This window comes from Rousettus aegyptiacus, unplaced genomic scaffold, assembly GCF_014176215.1.
Source record: "Rousettus aegyptiacus isolate mRouAeg1 unplaced genomic scaffold, mRouAeg1.p scaffold_m13_p_18, whole genome shotgun sequence".
Taxonomy (NCBI): Eukaryota; Metazoa; Chordata; class Mammalia; order Chiroptera; family Pteropodidae; genus Rousettus; species Rousettus aegyptiacus.
In genome coordinates, this window is record NW_023416293.1 from 12,656,273 (window position 1) to 12,673,091 (window position 16,819).

The 16,819-nt window shown below is 44.4% G+C and overlaps 1 protein-coding gene across 1 annotated transcript in view; it reads left to right on the top strand.

Moving 5' to 3' along the window:
* Window positions 1-682: 682 nt before the first annotated feature.
* The window catches only part of DISP1 (dispatched RND transporter family member 1), an 86,621-nt gene continuing 70,484 nt past the window's right edge, over window positions 683-16,819 (top strand). Inside the window, exon 1 of the mRNA XM_016165059.2 lies at window positions 683-854. The gene's annotated coding sequence lies outside the window, so the exon portion shown is untranslated. The remainder of the gene's footprint in view (window positions 855-16,819) is intronic.

Below are 16,819 nucleotides of genomic sequence, written 5' to 3' on the forward strand. Positions count from 1 at the left end.
ACCCCGCTAGGTGCACTGCGACCCCGCCCCCGCCCCCAGGTCCTGCGCTCGCCCGCCCCCCCCCCCCCCCGCGCAGCCGCCTCCTCTGCGCGCCCCTCCCCGCCGTGTCTGAGCTTTAACTCTTGTTCCTCATGTATTTTAGCTCTAGTTGAAGGGCCATCATCTCTCCAATGCTCGCCGTCCGCACGCGGGCTCCAGCCAGCGCCGCGGTGCTTCGGGCTGTCGCCGCCCGCGCTCGCTCGCTCGCTCATCTGTCTGTCTCCATAGGACACTGAGCGACACTGCGCGGCTGGATGCTGGATGCGCTCCGCCCTGGCTCCTCGCCGAGCGCCCCCTCCCGCCAGGATCCCGGGTTTTCTCGCTCGGTTGTTGGAGCGGTGACACCCGGCAGGCGCACGAGCTGAGCCGAGCCGCGCAGCAGCAACGCCGCCCCGCGGGGCGCCCGACCTCCGCGCGTCAGGTTTCGGTGGGCGGGAGGGCGCGGCAGGCGGGAGGGCGCGGCAGCGTGCGGGGCATCGCGCCTCCTGCCGGGCGCGGGCCGGGCCGCCACCTGGTCGCCCGGCTGCCCGGGGACTCACCGGCCGGCGGGGCGCAGGCGGCTCCGGCGCCTCGGCCGGCGGGTGGGCGGGACTTCCGGCCCCCGCGGAGGGCTTCCGGCGCGAGGCGGAAGCAGGGTCGGGGCGGGCCGCGGCGCGGGCACTGGCCAGCTCCGTGGGCGCCGCTCGCCCGCCGCCCGGCACCGCGGGACGGAGGCCCGGCAGGGGCGGCGCGGTCGGGGCTCCCCGCGCGCGCGGGGCGCGGATCGGGACCCCCGAGTGCAGTGAGGGCGCCGCGATCGGGGCCGAAGGGCAGAGGTGAGGGGCTGCGCGGGGGGCGCCGGGGACCCCGAGGCCGCAGCGGCCGGGGGCGCGGAGTCGCGGGCATCGGGCAGGGGTGCGTCTCGCGGGGAGGCCGTCCCGCGCGCGGCGGTGTCCCGGGACCTGGCCGATGGCGCGGGCGGCGCGAGGTGGCAGAGGCGGCAGCCAGGGCTCGTTGCTGCGAGGGTCCTGACCGCACCACTGGGGCCGATCGTGCACCTCTGGGCGGCCGAGCCCGCAGCGCTTCGCGTTCAGTTAATGCCTGTGTGTGTGTGTGTGCGTGCGCGTGTGTGTGCGTACGCGTGTGTGTGCCTGTGTGTGCATGCACGTGTGTGTGCGCGCGTGTGTGTGTCATGTGGATTTCGGCAAAATGTTTTGCATTCCTCGGAAAGCTTGAACGCTTCGTCCAGGTTCCGACTTAACGCTGCGTTACCTTCGTCAAACCTATAGCTCTTTGAAGTTGTCTTCATTCATCAAACTTCAAAGTTTCCTTTCGGAGCCTTCTCCGCCCTGTAGGGTTGTCTCACTCCCTTTGTCACGGAATGAACTTTTAAGAGCGTTTAGAATTAGGGTGATAGTCGCATAGCAAGACAGCGCTGTCAACGTTTGCGGTTGCAATTCACTGTTTTTCTGCCTGACTTTCTAACACATTTTTACTAAAAGTTACCCTGTTGGGTTTACTTTTTCAGTTTAAGCAGTAAGGACAATTTTAGATTAGGGTGCATCCAGTTATGAGCAACTACTAAGAACTTACTGTAGTTTTTCATTTCCGCTACAAAGAAATAAATGTTTTCCATTGGCAGTATTTTAAAAACATTAGTAACCCGAGATCTGTTTGTTATATACACATTTGCACACTTAGTTTCATTCACTTAATGGCCAGCCGAATGGTATGCAGGCTTGTTTTTATCATTACCAGAAATAATTGTAACTAGTTGTCTACATTGTATTTATGTTTATTGGCTGCAATTAATACGTACTTCATCTACATCATATAATGTCTCACTTAAGTGTAATTACAACAATTCTCCTAGCTTCGGGTAGATGGCAAGTGAATTGGATTTTTGCCACCAACTGGACAAGATAGCTCAGGACAACAGTAACATTGTTATTGGTGGAGGGTGATGTCTGATGATTGTTTGGCTCGCTCGCTTTAAGTGTTTCATGTTTTAAGTGCTAATTTTTTTTTTTTTAAATTATTGTCTTGGTACAGTTAATTTTCAGATCTGATTTGGTGCTCTGACTTGCACTAATTCACGTAAGCTAGAACATTTAATATTGGTGCCTTGGTGTCTTGCTAGCTTATAAATTCTTTTTTTCTCCAGCTTGTTGATGTATACTTGACAAATAAAAACTGTTTACATTTGAGGCGTACAGTGTGCTGATTTGATATATGTGTACATTGTGAAATGATCAGCCAAGCTCATTAATGCACCCATCGCCCGACTTAGCATTTTCCTTTCTTTGTTTTTGCAGTGATAACACTTAAGGTCTACTTTCTTTCAAATTTTAAACACATGATATTATTAGCTATAGCGTATAAGCTCTTGAAAATCCGTGCTCGAGTTAGGTAGTGCTCGTGTTAGGTAGATCGTTATAATTCCCTTATGTTTATGGGCACAGCTGATATTTACCAGTAGAAAGCAGTGTCTAAACATAAACAATGCTTTAACATGTGAGCGAGCGTATTGGATACTTTTCAAGTTAGAAAATAAAAAGATGACACCGATTTTTATGATTATTGAATTAACTGCTGTGTAGATTTCTATATGTTTTAATTTAATCTGATTTCTTTAAGTTGGACAATGCTGTTTTTCTAGTAAGGCTTGTTCTGATTTTTCCATACAATCTTGGTTTAAAAGATGTAGTCTCTCTCCCCTCCCCCCTCCACCCTTTCTCTTGGTTTCGAGAGATAAAGCGCTTGCGACACTATGCCGGTATGCGTGTCTCGAATAGTTCTGGGAAGAGGAGGTCTTCCTCTTTGAAACGCAGGAGCCCTGCCTTCTGTGCTGAGTTTCTAGATTCATATCTGGATGATATGTTTGAACTTTGAGTGCCCCGTGTTCTGGATAATCCGAAATTTCTGTTCTTTGTTCTAATCGTAAAGTTTTGAGCTTTCTCCACTTAAATTCTGTGTGTTATTCTGTAGGATTAAATGTATTTTACACTTTAAGCAGTTAACGACAATTTTTTTTTTATCAGAGTGCAGCAAATTATTAGTTATTCTTATGGATTTATTTATTTTTTTCTGCTACAGTAAAATATCTATCTGCATTGGAAGAACCATTAAGACAGTGATAACCCAAACTCTTCATCCGTACATACTTATACAGGTGTTGTTCTTAATCACCAGGTTGTAATTCTGAAGTAATTGGTGTGTTGGGTTTGTTTGGTTCTGCACTCCGATGATCAGTTTTGTAGTATATACTCCGTTCCCAGTTGTCTGCGTACCCTGGTTAGAACGCCGTGAGCTGCCATTTGGTAGAATCGGTAGAATTTGGGAACGGCCGAGGAATACAGCTTTTGGACGAGGACATACCAAGTGTTGACCTTCTGCCGACTCACCATCCAGCTGCTGCTGGCCTGTGACCTGAGCGTGGCCGTCCCTGGGATCGGCTGACGCGTAGTCGACCCCCTTTTAGTATCGCTCTCTGTCCTTTCTCTGAGTTAGACCTTGCCCTCACAGCGACTGGGATGCCCTGGACCTCCGAGAGACTCAAGGGGACCAGAGCAGCCACGAAGGACTGCAGTCCTGTTTGAGCTTTGTCTGTTCTACTGAGTCTGGCCCCATAAATCAGTGGGGGAAATTTCCAGCCTCCAGGCGTGTGGTTGTGGCTTTGAACCACTGTTTACATTGTTGTTGCTGGAAAAATGGTTTTAATACTAAGTTATAATTGGTTGGATCATGTAAGTGGCTGCTTAGAGGGAGGCAGCACGTTAAAGTGATGTGATATACCTCACAATCGCAAATACTGTAGAAAATACACAGATTGCCCTTCATCTTTATTATTAGTTTTTCTTATTTGCAGTTTTAAAGAAAAGAAAAACTATTGGATAAACGACTTGGACGGAGACGGGGGAGGTTGACCATTACCAGCGTGGTTAATAAGTGATGGTGGGAGCTGTCGGCCGTGCGTGGAAGGCATATCTTAGCACTGAGATCGTTCAGAATGGCCAGTGCTTGGCGATAGTGAAAAGCAGGACTTTTAGTTGGTTTTATCATTGTTTTAAGATACCCGGACAGACAGTGCACTCTCTTATGGTCTGCAGGCGGCCGGGAGAGAACTCCCACCTCTCCCTCCTCCAGGAGAATGACCTGGCACCTAGCGGAGGCTCTTGAAGTCCAGGTTCACATGGTAATTAGTGTGGTGGAGAGGTTTCAGGGACAGGTTGCAATGTGAATAAAACAAATATCGAGGTTTATGTTAGCACTGGCATTTGTTTTCGGTATCGAGGGGACAGAGACGCAGGTACTGATAACAGTGAGTGAAGCGGGGTTGGGCGGGCGTGCCCTGGGGAATGGTGCTAAGCCAGAGCCAGACTGTCCCGCAGGAGCCCGTGACTCTGCAGATAAAAGGCATCAGAGTCAACTCCCGATAGTTTGAACCTAAGCGATGACTGTCTCGGGGTAATTGAAATTTCCTTTATTTAGGTCCACCCATTGTTAATGTTTTACCCGATTTGCTTTGCCACTTAACAGCAAGGACACTTGTAATTAGAGTAGAATGCTCCTGTAAACTGTATTCCCAAGTTGAACTGCTAACTTTATTTCTTTTCCTAATAAACAGTTATTTTTTGGCTGCTGTCCTAGCTAGAGCTGGAAAGGACCTTGGGAGGTGGTCTGATTGTACTTCCTTGAGTAGGGTAGACCCCAACCGGCCCAGGAGGGGTGGGTTCTGATTTCTAAACATCTGTAGCTTCTTCTAGAGTCGTATCATCCTGACACCTAGGAGTTATCATTCCTCTGTCCATATATTCTGTGATATATCCCTTGTTAACTTCCCTTGGGTAAGACTATTTTATACCTTTAGGATTTCTACCTAATACTTTCTCTCTATTTAGATAATTCACAAAGGCTTATCTTGGTTGATCTTTCAAGATTCTGGGTGTTTCATACCCTTTTTAAAGTGTGGTGAGCAAAGCTTAGAAGAGTCTGACTAATGTAGAATAACAGCAGGGATGATTTACGTATAGATTATTTACAAAATGCTTTTCCTATATAGTCGTTTGATCCTTAGAGCAGGACAGGCAATAACCCTATTTCAGCGATGAAAACCCGAGCGGCGGAAGGTTTAAGTGACTTGCCCAGTGCCCTGCAGAACTAGGCTCCGTTGGAAACAGGATGCAGTCCCAGGTCTTCCGACCCAAATTCCGTGCATCCTTTGTCCGGATTTGCTTATTTCTACCGCATTTCGGTCCCTAAAGTATCGTGTGTGTTTGAATGTACCTTAGATTCACTAATTTCTCATTTCATCTCCGCCTTCACCAGCCTCACCTACCGTTGAGGACATAAAGTGCTGACTCAACTTACTCTTTTTCTTCTGCACTTAATATTGCAGAATTAGAGCGAGTCTGTAGTAGCCACTTAATCTAATCTTCTGCCTAATTTCAACACCCTTACGACCCCTCTCAGAGGATTTCGGGCCCTTTCAGGAGTGTTTAGAGCACCAAGCTGGCTCTAGTTTCTAGTTATGAGGCTATTCTTTTATTTATGACAGCCAAACTACCTGTCGTATTTTTTATCTGTTGGTTTTAGTTATACCATCCAGAATAACTTGGATCTATTTCCTCTTTGCTACTTAACATTTTGTCATGTGTTTACAGATAACTGTCTCTTCTCCAGGTTAAATAACAACACCATAAGAAATGGCAGGTCCCAGACACTGTCTTTAAATCAAGTTTGCCATTTCTTATGTTTATGATTTTGCTTAGGAGTTTAGTCTTTGAACTATATATGAACTCTTATCCATACCAAAGATTTTAACAAACTGCCACGAGCTATAAAAAGGTTTTTAAAAAAGACATGGAAACAAGAGTTAATATTCTTGTAAACTAGTCTTGTAAACTAGTCTTGCCAATGGCCTTAGTCCATTATATGTGTGTGTGTGTGTGTGTAATTTTATATTATTAAGAAATTGTAAAATATGTGTATTTTTTTTTTTATCTTTTAAGTCATCTGCCTAAGGGAACCAAGGTTTTGTGTCTTATCAGAATGATTTCCTGTACTTCATATTGTCTTTAACAGGCCTCTGATTACTTAGGAAAACCAAATCTTCTCGATGTTGAAAGAGCTAGGGGTTCATCAGCAACTGCTACCACTTTGGTTAGATAATTATTATTTCCTAATCATCTGTGATCCTATTTATTCAGGTGCTCAAACCTTTTGAGATTTTCGATCAACTTTCCCAAATCAAATTCTAAATAAAGTCTTTCGACTTAAACTAACTTTGAGATTTCCCAGAGGGTCCCTGGAAAATCGCAAAAGACTTGTTTTTCACCTTGTAAAAGAGAGATGTTAAACTAATTAGGTTCATTGGATATATTAAACCATTTGGGAAGCATCGTCAACTGAGAAGTGGTGAGAAACCTTCTTTAAGGTTATATTCTTAGGACATATGTTATTAATATAAATATTTTAGAATTGCGTGAGGTTTTTGAAATTCGTCAATACCTTTGACGTTCATGATATAATAAGCATCGCATTATCAGTCATAATTCCAGTTAGGTTAAAATATTATGTCACTGAAATAAACAAATTTCCTTGTCCATGCATTAAAATGACCCCCAATCAGATGGCCATTTTGAAGTGTTTTGTCATTCACAAACAGTTGTTTTTTTATTCCTGGTTCTTCTCTGAAAGAGTTTATAATTGAATGCTCAATGAGGGCATTATGTGAATAACCCTAGCTTGGGACCATGCCAGTGGCCTGAGTAATTCTCCAAGCTAATGAAGAAGTTGATGAATTCATAAAACTGCTAACCCAAGATCAAACAGAACAAGAATTAATTACATGAGACCGCATGAACTGATGAGGATGATTATAATTTTTTTAATGACTTTCTGTTTGAAACCTTACTGGTTCTTTAATGTTTTTTGTTTCTCTTTTCTCTTAAGCTGTCTATAACTTAGAGCACTTGGGTAAAGTGTACCTTGTGAACAAAGATGAAACGGTTTTCTCCCTATCTGATCCCTCCAGAATTCAGAAACACTTAAGGAGGATTTTAAGTTTCATGGCAATATAGTTATTTGCATAAGTTCGATGCGAATCTGTTTTCCTTGTAATAGGACATAATCAACATTGGTTCTGTTGCCTTGACTGGAATGGCATGTCTGAGAATGACGTCTAAAGTCAGATGTGCCAGACGCTTTTAGAGAACTAAGGTGGCCTTTATTGGTCTTTATTGAGCTCATGCTTATAAAACTCTTTAAAAACAACAACAACGACAGGCCTGGTACCTGGCTTGCAGAGTTCCCAGCCTGCCGGGTGAGTAAGGAAGGTCACTCACCTCTTGCAACACCCAGGACCCGTAACATGCTTTGGGAGCTTCAGAAGGAGAGGAATTCAGCCACGTCTGTCGGTCCTGGAGGCGAAGGCGAGTGGCAAGTTTCCGGCTGGGCTTCCCAGCCTTGAGAGGCTTTTACGTAAAGTCGGATATAAGATTTCTTATTAAAAGATCCAGCAAAGCAAACGTAGGCAGTCTGTGTAGTTAATCACTATTCTTGCTGTGCTCATGTAAATGATCAGGCCAAATGTAATGAGACTGGACTTTTTTGTCGACAAATTAGTCTTACCGTCATTATCTTTGATGGACGCGGGGTAACTATGCAGAGAAAAATATTATTTCAGTAGAAAACTATTGCACACCCTTGTGAGTCTTAAGTTCTAGTTCTGTTCATTGTCCCTAAGGCTTTTTTTTTTTTTTTAATCTACCTGTAAATTGAACTGGGTCCTGAATTCTTCTGGTTTCCTCCAGTATCTGGCTCCAACCCTCCACATTGACATTTCTGAGTTTTCTGCTACCCTCTGACTTGGAACATCGAGAACTAAAACTGGTCTCGTCGTGAGGCCCTGCAAGCTGAGGCCGGATAACCCGACTTAAACTTCCGAGAAATCACAGCAGGTCATGGGACACCCGATGACCTCAGCGGAGACATTCAAACTGCGAACCAGGACCATCCAGGTTGCCACGGCCTGTCCTCACGCCGTCATCTAGAGCTGCCTTGAGCCCAGGGTCCGGGAATCTTAACCGTCTGCCCTCTGGACCCAGAACACTGGGTTGATAGTTTGTTCTAACCAGTAGACTTTGTTTTTCTTTTGTTTCTATAGAGACGCCCCTTGCTAAATGCCCGATCGCTCACACCATTAGAGCCCTAACTCGGGGGACATCTACGGTCCCCACCATCCCACCATGTCCTGAAAGGGAACATGGCTGTCGAAGCTGATGACCCACCTCAGCACAGCGACTGGCTCAGTGGGTCCCGGACAGTCCGCCAACTCAGTTTCTGGACTATGACACTTCTTGGGGACGTTTCAGATGGGGGAATGACAGGGTTCAGGACATGCTGCCCCCAAATACAGCACCTTGGCAGGTTGACTGTTTTAAGCTGAATGACTTTGAGAAGCAGCAGGTACAGGAAAGACCACTTCTGGAGCAGGTCGTAGGACCCCCACGCGAGAGGAGGGAGAGCCTTGTCTCCAGAGGGAGAGGGGCCGAGAGGGAGCCTGACAGACACGCCTTGCTGAGTCCCCCCAGCCCGCACCCCCACCCATCACACCTCTGCGTCCTATCGCGTTTCCATGACTCTCTCTTTTCATCCAACTAGTATGAAAACTCAGGTCTAACTATTTCTTTGGTCGTCATTTCCTCGCAAAGTCTCCCGTATCACATGAATTCGTATTAAATAAATTTGTATACTTTTCTCTCGTTAATCTGGCCTTTGTTGTAGAGACTTAGCTGAGAACTTAGAAGGCTGGGAGGTTAAAAGACATTTTTCCTCCCCTACGAGAAGCACCAAGTGATTTCCAAAAAAACTTGAAAACGCCTCACTGGAGGCTTGTATTGACTGCCCTCTTGAGGAAGAAAAAAGAATCTGAAAACAAATCTCTTCTGATGGGGCATTAACAATTGTTTTGTATCTTATTCTGAGATGAACAGGAGCTAAGGGTTACTTGATCTGAGCGTGGCTTCCCATACGTACAGCTCAGGTACGAGCAAATACTCTGAGATTTGTAACCGTAAGGTTGAAATTACCACGGACGTATCAAAACTTACTCGTATCGACATTTTGCAGTTCTGAGGATTTCTCAAGGGCCTCAGTTATCTTCAAAGAGCTGATGACCATCCATCAGTTCTTTGAATATTAGGCTCAAAAGTAGTTTTTCCTTTTTGATAAACATTTTACGCAAGAGAAGTTTTTCTTGTGTGTTTCAATTCTTTATTAAGTGAAAAAAAAATCATGCTTTATCAAAAATGATACCTGCACTGTTTTTTACTTATTCTCTTTATTTAGAGTAAAAGTTAGGAGGGCCTCTAGAAATAGAAAATAACTTTAGAGAAGCGTTTCCTATATTATTTTTCTCATATAACCTTACAATATGATTACCTGTATCAGAACGTGTGTCTTCTCCTTTGCTCACTGGATAAACACTGTTAGAAATAACATTTTAATTGAAAAGGTGCTTAACTCACATATTTTTTAATGGGTTAAGATTAATGTTTTATCAAGTTACTTCTGTAGTTACATGCTATATGCATACACTTTATTTTCTTTACATTACTAATAAATGTAAAGGGGAGGAGAGTATCTGATTAATCTTGGGTCAGAGATTTTATCTTATTTATTTCTGTGGCTTTAGCCCCTAGCACAACGTAGGCATATAAGAAACTTAATAAATGTTTGAGTGAGTGAATGACTAAATCGATGAATATGTACCAGTTTGTGAATTGGGATAAACTGTTTCCATCTCTAATTCTTGATTTTATTTTCTCTAGTTTCATTTTTTCCTTTTAAAAGCTTACTAAGCTTTAAGTAATTTTCCTTTGTGTTAGGATGCTACAAGGAAGAAATAAAGGTATATTTAGCAAACATTTATTTAGTGCTTACTGTGTGCCCCTGGTAGGGTTCTCCGTAAGTCATGTAATCTCATAAAAATCTTACGAGGTGGTTATCGTTCCATTTACACAAGGAAACTGAGGGACAGCAAGTTCGGGTAACTGGCTCAGTTCCCTGGCCAAGTAGGTGTCTCAGCTGGCGTGTGATCCCATCTCTGGGTCCCAGAGTCCGTGGTGGACCCCTATGCTAGGCAGTCCCCCATTTTTAACAAATGCCAGATCTAAACCTTCCTTCCATCTCCCCAGAAGGCTGCCCGCCCATGCCGGTGAGGCTTATCTGAGTATGTGTAGTAAATTTTGTTAAAATGGAAAAATTTAACAGTAATGTTCACTGCACGTTTGTCATCAGTCTGTTTAATGAGTGTGCTGTGTTACTTAAAGTTATATCTACTATAAGCATGTTCGAAGTATGGCCGTTAACATTTATATTGACAAAATGTGACAGCGGCAATATTTCAGATGTCATGGTCTATGTACGTGTGACTGTCAAGGTGATTTAACCTTCTGCTGGTATGGGAAAGAGTTCTTTCTGTCTGAAACATTCTCGAGGTGTCAGAGAAGACATGGGATCAAAAGAATTGGGTTTTTAGACATCTACCCATCTGTCATTTTTGACATGTTCACTAGGTGCCTGATGAGTTTTCAACCTCCTTGAGTTTATTATATACTATAGTACCTTGCATTTATAGACTTATTACTTAAAATTACTTTCAATCTCTCTACTTGATATATAATGACAAACTTCATTAATTCCCAACTAATTGGGGAAGTTACGCAAATCCAAGGTAGCATAAAAAATACAGAATGATTTTTAAAGAAGTGCAATTTTATCACTGTAAATACTTGGTCCAAAATTATACTAAGCAAATATTCTCAAGTGGAAGATTTTGCAGAAATTCTTTTTAAAAAAATCAATAACAGTGAGTCGTAATTAGTTCAAGTGCAAATATATAGGAATTTCCGAAATACTGAGATTTTTTTAAAACATTTCTTTCAAAAGTTTGAGCTTTTATAATATGACTGTTATTTATCCTATTTGCTTGCTAAGCCATTTCTTTATAGATCAATCTATTGCATCTTCTTAATATGGTATGCCTTATAACACCTCGGTTATTGAGTGAGCTGTATCCCACTCGAGAGTAGAATAGAATATGGAAATAAAGCAAAAGAGAGACCTCTAATGATGACAAGGAAAAAAATTTGAGTGGTGATAAAAACAGACAAGAACCAAGACTTGACTATTACGACTGAAAGGAGTGATTAATAACCGATAAACTAAAAGGAAAGGCATATGCTCGTTGAGTCCAGATTGAAGGCCAAGTGTTGAATCACAACAACAATCAGGAAACGAGAGAGAGAGAGAGAGAGAGAGAGAGAGAGAGAGAGAGAGAGAGCGAGAGAGAGAGAGAGAGAGAGAGAGAGAGAGGGAGAGAGAGAGAGAGAGATGAGCTTCGCAGCAGGGGCCGTAGCAGCCGGGATGGGCAGATGTGGGGCAGGTGTGGGAGCAGGTGCTGCTGCACAGGACAGTCAGCCGCAAAAGCAGGTACATGGCGTCACCATCGGTCGCCACTGAGGATGCTGCTGTAGCGCATCCCCACCAAGGAGTGGTGCTGGGGCTCAGACACCTGTCGCATGGCCGTGCTTGGTAAACATTCGTCTCTGGAATGTCTCCTGCGTAGCCCGTTCTCCGCTCTTTGTTTTCATAGAATGAAAATAGCACGGGCACATTTGTTTTCTAAAATTTTGTCACATCAGTGGTTCTTACCGGGGTTTAATAGACCTGATATGTTGAGATTTTTCTCTGACCGTTTTTCACTTCCTTTGATACTTTATATTTTTGTGGCACAAGAAAGTAGAGTAAAGCATAATGGTATCCCCGTACTTTACAGGAATGGGGAGATCAAGGGGAAGGGTGAGTGGCTTATGTAAGGAATGAAGGGAGGGGGGGCTCTCAAGTGGAGCTCAGAAACCAGGAGTTTGGTATTTTTATTGGGAAAAAACATAATGGCTAATTGAGCAGGCTTTCTGAATTTAACTTTTTCAATGCTCGATTCTACACTTTAGTATTAAATCTTTCGAGTGTTATCTGTATCACTGCTGACTACTCTACCATTCGTTATATAATGGATAGATGATCCAGCCTTTTCTTTTAAGAAAATCCTGGATGTATTAGGTCGTTAAAACAAATTCTAACATTTGGTGCTCATTAGTGTAACCGAAACAAAAACATTTTAATGGTTGATCCCAGAATATTTTGAAGTTAGTGTAACTTTTGCTGGAAAAGTATTTAAGCTACAGTATCAATTGCAAATAGGCCGTGAGCCAATTTTCAAAGCTGTTTCTAAGTAAGACATTGAGTTTTTCAGTATTCAAAAAAATAATGTGGCCGTGAAACAGAATGAAACAATTATAGTGGGATTTGTATTGATAATTGTGTTTCTAAGTGAGTTTTGAGATATCGTGAAACAGTTTAAAGGAACTCCCCAGCGTGTGCAACAATTGCTTTGTTTTAATTGTAGACCATGAAGGAGGTAATTTGAATATAAAGCGTGGACTATCTAGACAACCATTAAAACTTCAAACTCAGTATATTTAGAGTTTATAACGAAGTGACCTACCTAAAAGTGGGATGCTTCAGCTATTTGGACACTTCAAGAAAACTGCTCATTATCATTTGTCTATTAAGGTAAGATAATGCCTTTCTGTAATCTAGCAATTAAAGAGATAAAATCTTAAGATCCTTGTTGCTTGTTTTTCAGCTGGCAATGGAATTTGGCAAAGAGGAATTTTCTTTTAAAGAATGCTCTAACTTCCTTTGCTCGTGGTAAATGCAGAAGAGAGGTGCAGTTAAATATTGCTAATGCGATTTGTGAGTTGGGAATTGATTCCGCCCGTCATTTGTCAGTTTGGCGTCCGTCCTGAGAGGGAGAGAAACGGAAGACAGTAATTCGGTTTGTAGTAAATACAATCTAATGATTTATTTGTGTGTTTTGACATTTAACCGCAGACAATATTGCCTGCGAGAACTTAAAAAAAAAACTCAGGGTAAGTATGTTTTATTCAAAGTTATTTTAATTTCTGTAATTTTTTTTAACATGAAGACCTAAAAATTACATAAGTATCAGGTCTGTTTTTGATAAGCGTTTTTGAAATATTATGTAGATTTGCAGTGTTATTTATATTGGGGTGACAAACAATTCTTAAAACAGTCCTTTATGAGTTTCTGTTCACTTCACCGTGTGCCTGGTGGTGGGGTGGGGAATGGTCCCGCATAAGTGACTGTTCCTCAAACGAGAAATCTGATACGGTGATTGGGGCCAGCTGTCTAGCATAAAGTAGTCAACCCATATTAGCCATTATTATTATTATTTCAGTGTTCGAGGAGTCAGTTTTTAAAACAGTAGGAGAATAAATTGCATAAAAAAGCAAAGTATAGTAGGAAGTACTGGCATGTTTTTTTCCATAAAGATTTAGGCCTCCTAGTTTTGATACTGTGCTTATAGGATGGCAAGAACTCATAGTCTTTATTTTTAGATAACACATGAAAAATGCAACCAAGATTAGGTGAAGTTCAGTTATTTAGAGTTACAGGTGTTCTGGATTATAGCCCCTCCGTAGGCAGAGACTGTGTCTTATTTCATTTAACGCATATTTATCGAGCACCTCAGCGTGTCAGGCACGGAGCGTGGAACAGGACGCAGCATCTGCCTTGGGCCGCTCGCATCTCGTTGGGGAAGCAGATACGTGAACACATACATGCAAGCAGTGTGAAGAGTGCTCGCACCTGTCATATATATGTAATGTAGACACACGCGCCAGTGTTCCTCGTTAGAAGTATTCGTAGGAGAACCGCACTCGCTCGCTGGGGCATCTCCCTGTGATGAGACCATCCAGTGTGTCGAGACCGACCCCCCAGGCACCGCATCTCACAGTCCTCGTTGGTCTTGCCGTCACCTCCTCTCAAATCCTTGCATCACGCCAGTCACAAAGAAGGCGGAAAGCCACAGTTTTGGAATGCTTTTTTTTGGGTATATGTTCAGCTTTTAAAGATGTTAACTCTGTGTATTCATCCCGTCTTTCATCCTGACTAGTGAATGCACGTGTACCTCGTAGTCACAAAATGATGGTATTTTCAGTACCCCATATCATACTGTTTTCTCTGAATGCTTTCTTTAGTTCTGGGACTAAAAAAAAAAACAAAACCACGTGGTTAATTTATAGTTTTACAAGATCGAATTAATGCACTTTAAAATCCAAGCATCTGCTCTATATATGTCCCACACCTGTGACGAGAAGATTTTAACCATTCACTCATAAAAGAGAAACACGTCGTCAGGGGCACCCCGGCTTCGAAGCATACCTTCTAATTTTTTGCTTGGTAACCATGTGAAAAATACCAATTACCGAAACTCTGAAACTCAGAAGAATGAAGTTACTTGTAAACCTAGTGTTCATACCAAAAAGGCCCTGGAAATCAAAACCATACCGAGATGCAATAGACCAAATCTGTACAACATAAACCTTTCAGAATCGATATAGCAAAAAAAAAAAAAAAAAAAAAAAAAAAAAAGTCCACGATTTCAGGAGACAGCTTTAACAAAACAATCTTGTTAACAATAACTAACGCGCGACAGCTGGCGGCCGGTCTGACAAACGCACGTCGTGACAGGAAGCCGCGCAGCTCCAAGTCCTCTGCGGGCCTGCGCAGCAGATATGAGCCGGCCGGTACAGGCCACGTTTCCAGTACATTCTTGATAATCTTTTAATGCACCTGAAGTATTTTGACAAGGAGAAGTATGGCATTTCCAAAACCTGAAGGTGGACATTAAAAAAAAGTACCCTTTCGGGTGGAATGGACATCGCGCACACAGCGGCCCCTGTCAGCGACATGTCCGCGAAGCCGGGAGAGCACCAAGGAGCATCCGGCGGGGCGAGAGTCCCAGTCGCATCGGCGCGCCGCACGCTTCAGGTCGATGAGTGTACTTGGCATCCTGGCTCAACGTCCGTGGGGGAGGTACCGTGTTCTGGTGTCGCTCGGGTTATTAGAAAGTTTCAAGACGAGGACAAGTTTGGGGGGGGGGGAGGTGGGGCGTCTAAGGTGCCTCTCGGAGAGCCAGGAAGACGGGGCGCCGTGGGCATTGCTGCCGAGACGCGGTGGCCGGCTTCGGGGCCAAGGGACGGGGCCAAGGGACGGGGCCCCGTGTGAGTGCCGGCCCCGCCACTTCCCCGTCTGTCGCAGTGCGCCTAACCGTTCTGAGGCCCGGAGATGTGCGGGGAGGATCGCCTGGAGTTGCGGGTTTGAATAGTGCGCAGACGAGGAGGGCCCGGCGCGGCACGAGCACGTGCTCCCCACCGAGCGGGGCCGGCGGTCGAGGGCAGCGAGGGCAGCCCCCCCCCCCCCCCGCCTTTTCCCTCCATCTCTCTTTTCTCCTCTTCTGACTTGTTTGGTCTCTTTCTCTTTAGTTTCCTAATCTCCCTGCTTTTTTTTTTCTGTTCTGCTAGCTCCTTGTTGTTCACTCTCTCTTTTACCTCTGTTTCCTCCCACCTTACCCCCCATTTGTATCACCTTTTTACATTTCCCACGTCCTATTACTTTGTCTGACAGGCCCAGAGGTCACACTTTCTTCTTCCCCGCAGAGGCCTGTGTCTCTGCCTCAGGTGTAACTTGAGGTCTTTAGGGCTCTTCAGAGCCCCAAAGAACCCCTGAAATTGTACACAAAATTTTATGAAGATGTATTTTAAGGGAAGCGTTCTATAGTTCTTTACCCAGGTTTCAGAGGATGTCACGAAATCTCCAAGGCCAGGAACCACCCGTTGCTGCAGGGGCTGTAGCTGCCCGCCCTCCCACGCGATGAGCCGGGCCTCTTTGCCGGTCGCCTCGTTGACATTAGGGGACGTCTCTCTCACAGAGAGGTGCTGACCACTCTGCTGTCTGTCCTCAGAGCACGTTTGCACCACAGTGCTGTGGAGGAGATGAAGTCCCAGGAGTTCATAAGTGTCGCATGACTGTGTTATGCTTTCGTGTTTGCGTGCGAGAGCTTTGTTTATAAAAATTTTAGTGGTTTTAGCAAAACGGCATTATGCGTTCCATACAGTTCTTTTCCCCATTTTAAATATTCGTGACAAATGGCCAGCTCAATTTAAAACACAGTAGATATTTCTCATTTTAATTTCATGTCCTTTTCTGTATGATACACCCAAACCAACTTGGAAAGAAAGCATTCTGTATTTTAGAAACTGATCGTCCAGTGAAAAAGCAGTGTTCGTGGCATTAGTTATAAATTCATTAGAAGAAGCATTCCAGGTTGGCAGCATTTTGGGTTTCTTTGAAGCCTGCAAGGCAGGTGTGTCAGCTAGCACAAAGCAGTCACGTGGATGTTTGGTACATCTTTTTCTAGTTGGCCCGAGAGCCAGAGAATTGTTTGTACTAAAATCGTCATTCACTGGAATCATCGCGACAGCCTGAACCGTGTAGAACTCTCCAGGAAAAGAAGATCCCCGTGTGACACGTTTTCACACATCTTACCGTGCGCGAACGTCTAGGCAGGAAAACGCGCCTGTCCAAGCCCTGCTGCCATCTCCGCTCTGGCAGTCCTAACCTGCGAGATAAAACACCCACGTTACAGGGCCCTGGCCACCCCTGGGGTTCAGTCAGACCAGACGGGCGAGACCCCCTGCCCTGGCCTTTGCAAAAGTCTAGTGGGGCTGCGTACTGGCCTAGTGTTTGGAGCTGAGCCGCACGAGTATTTCACAAAAACGAGCTGAGCCCCTCACGTGTGCTGGGCTCTGGGTGTACGATCGTGAACATGACACTTAGGGTCTTGGTCCTGAGAAAAACAAAGATGCAC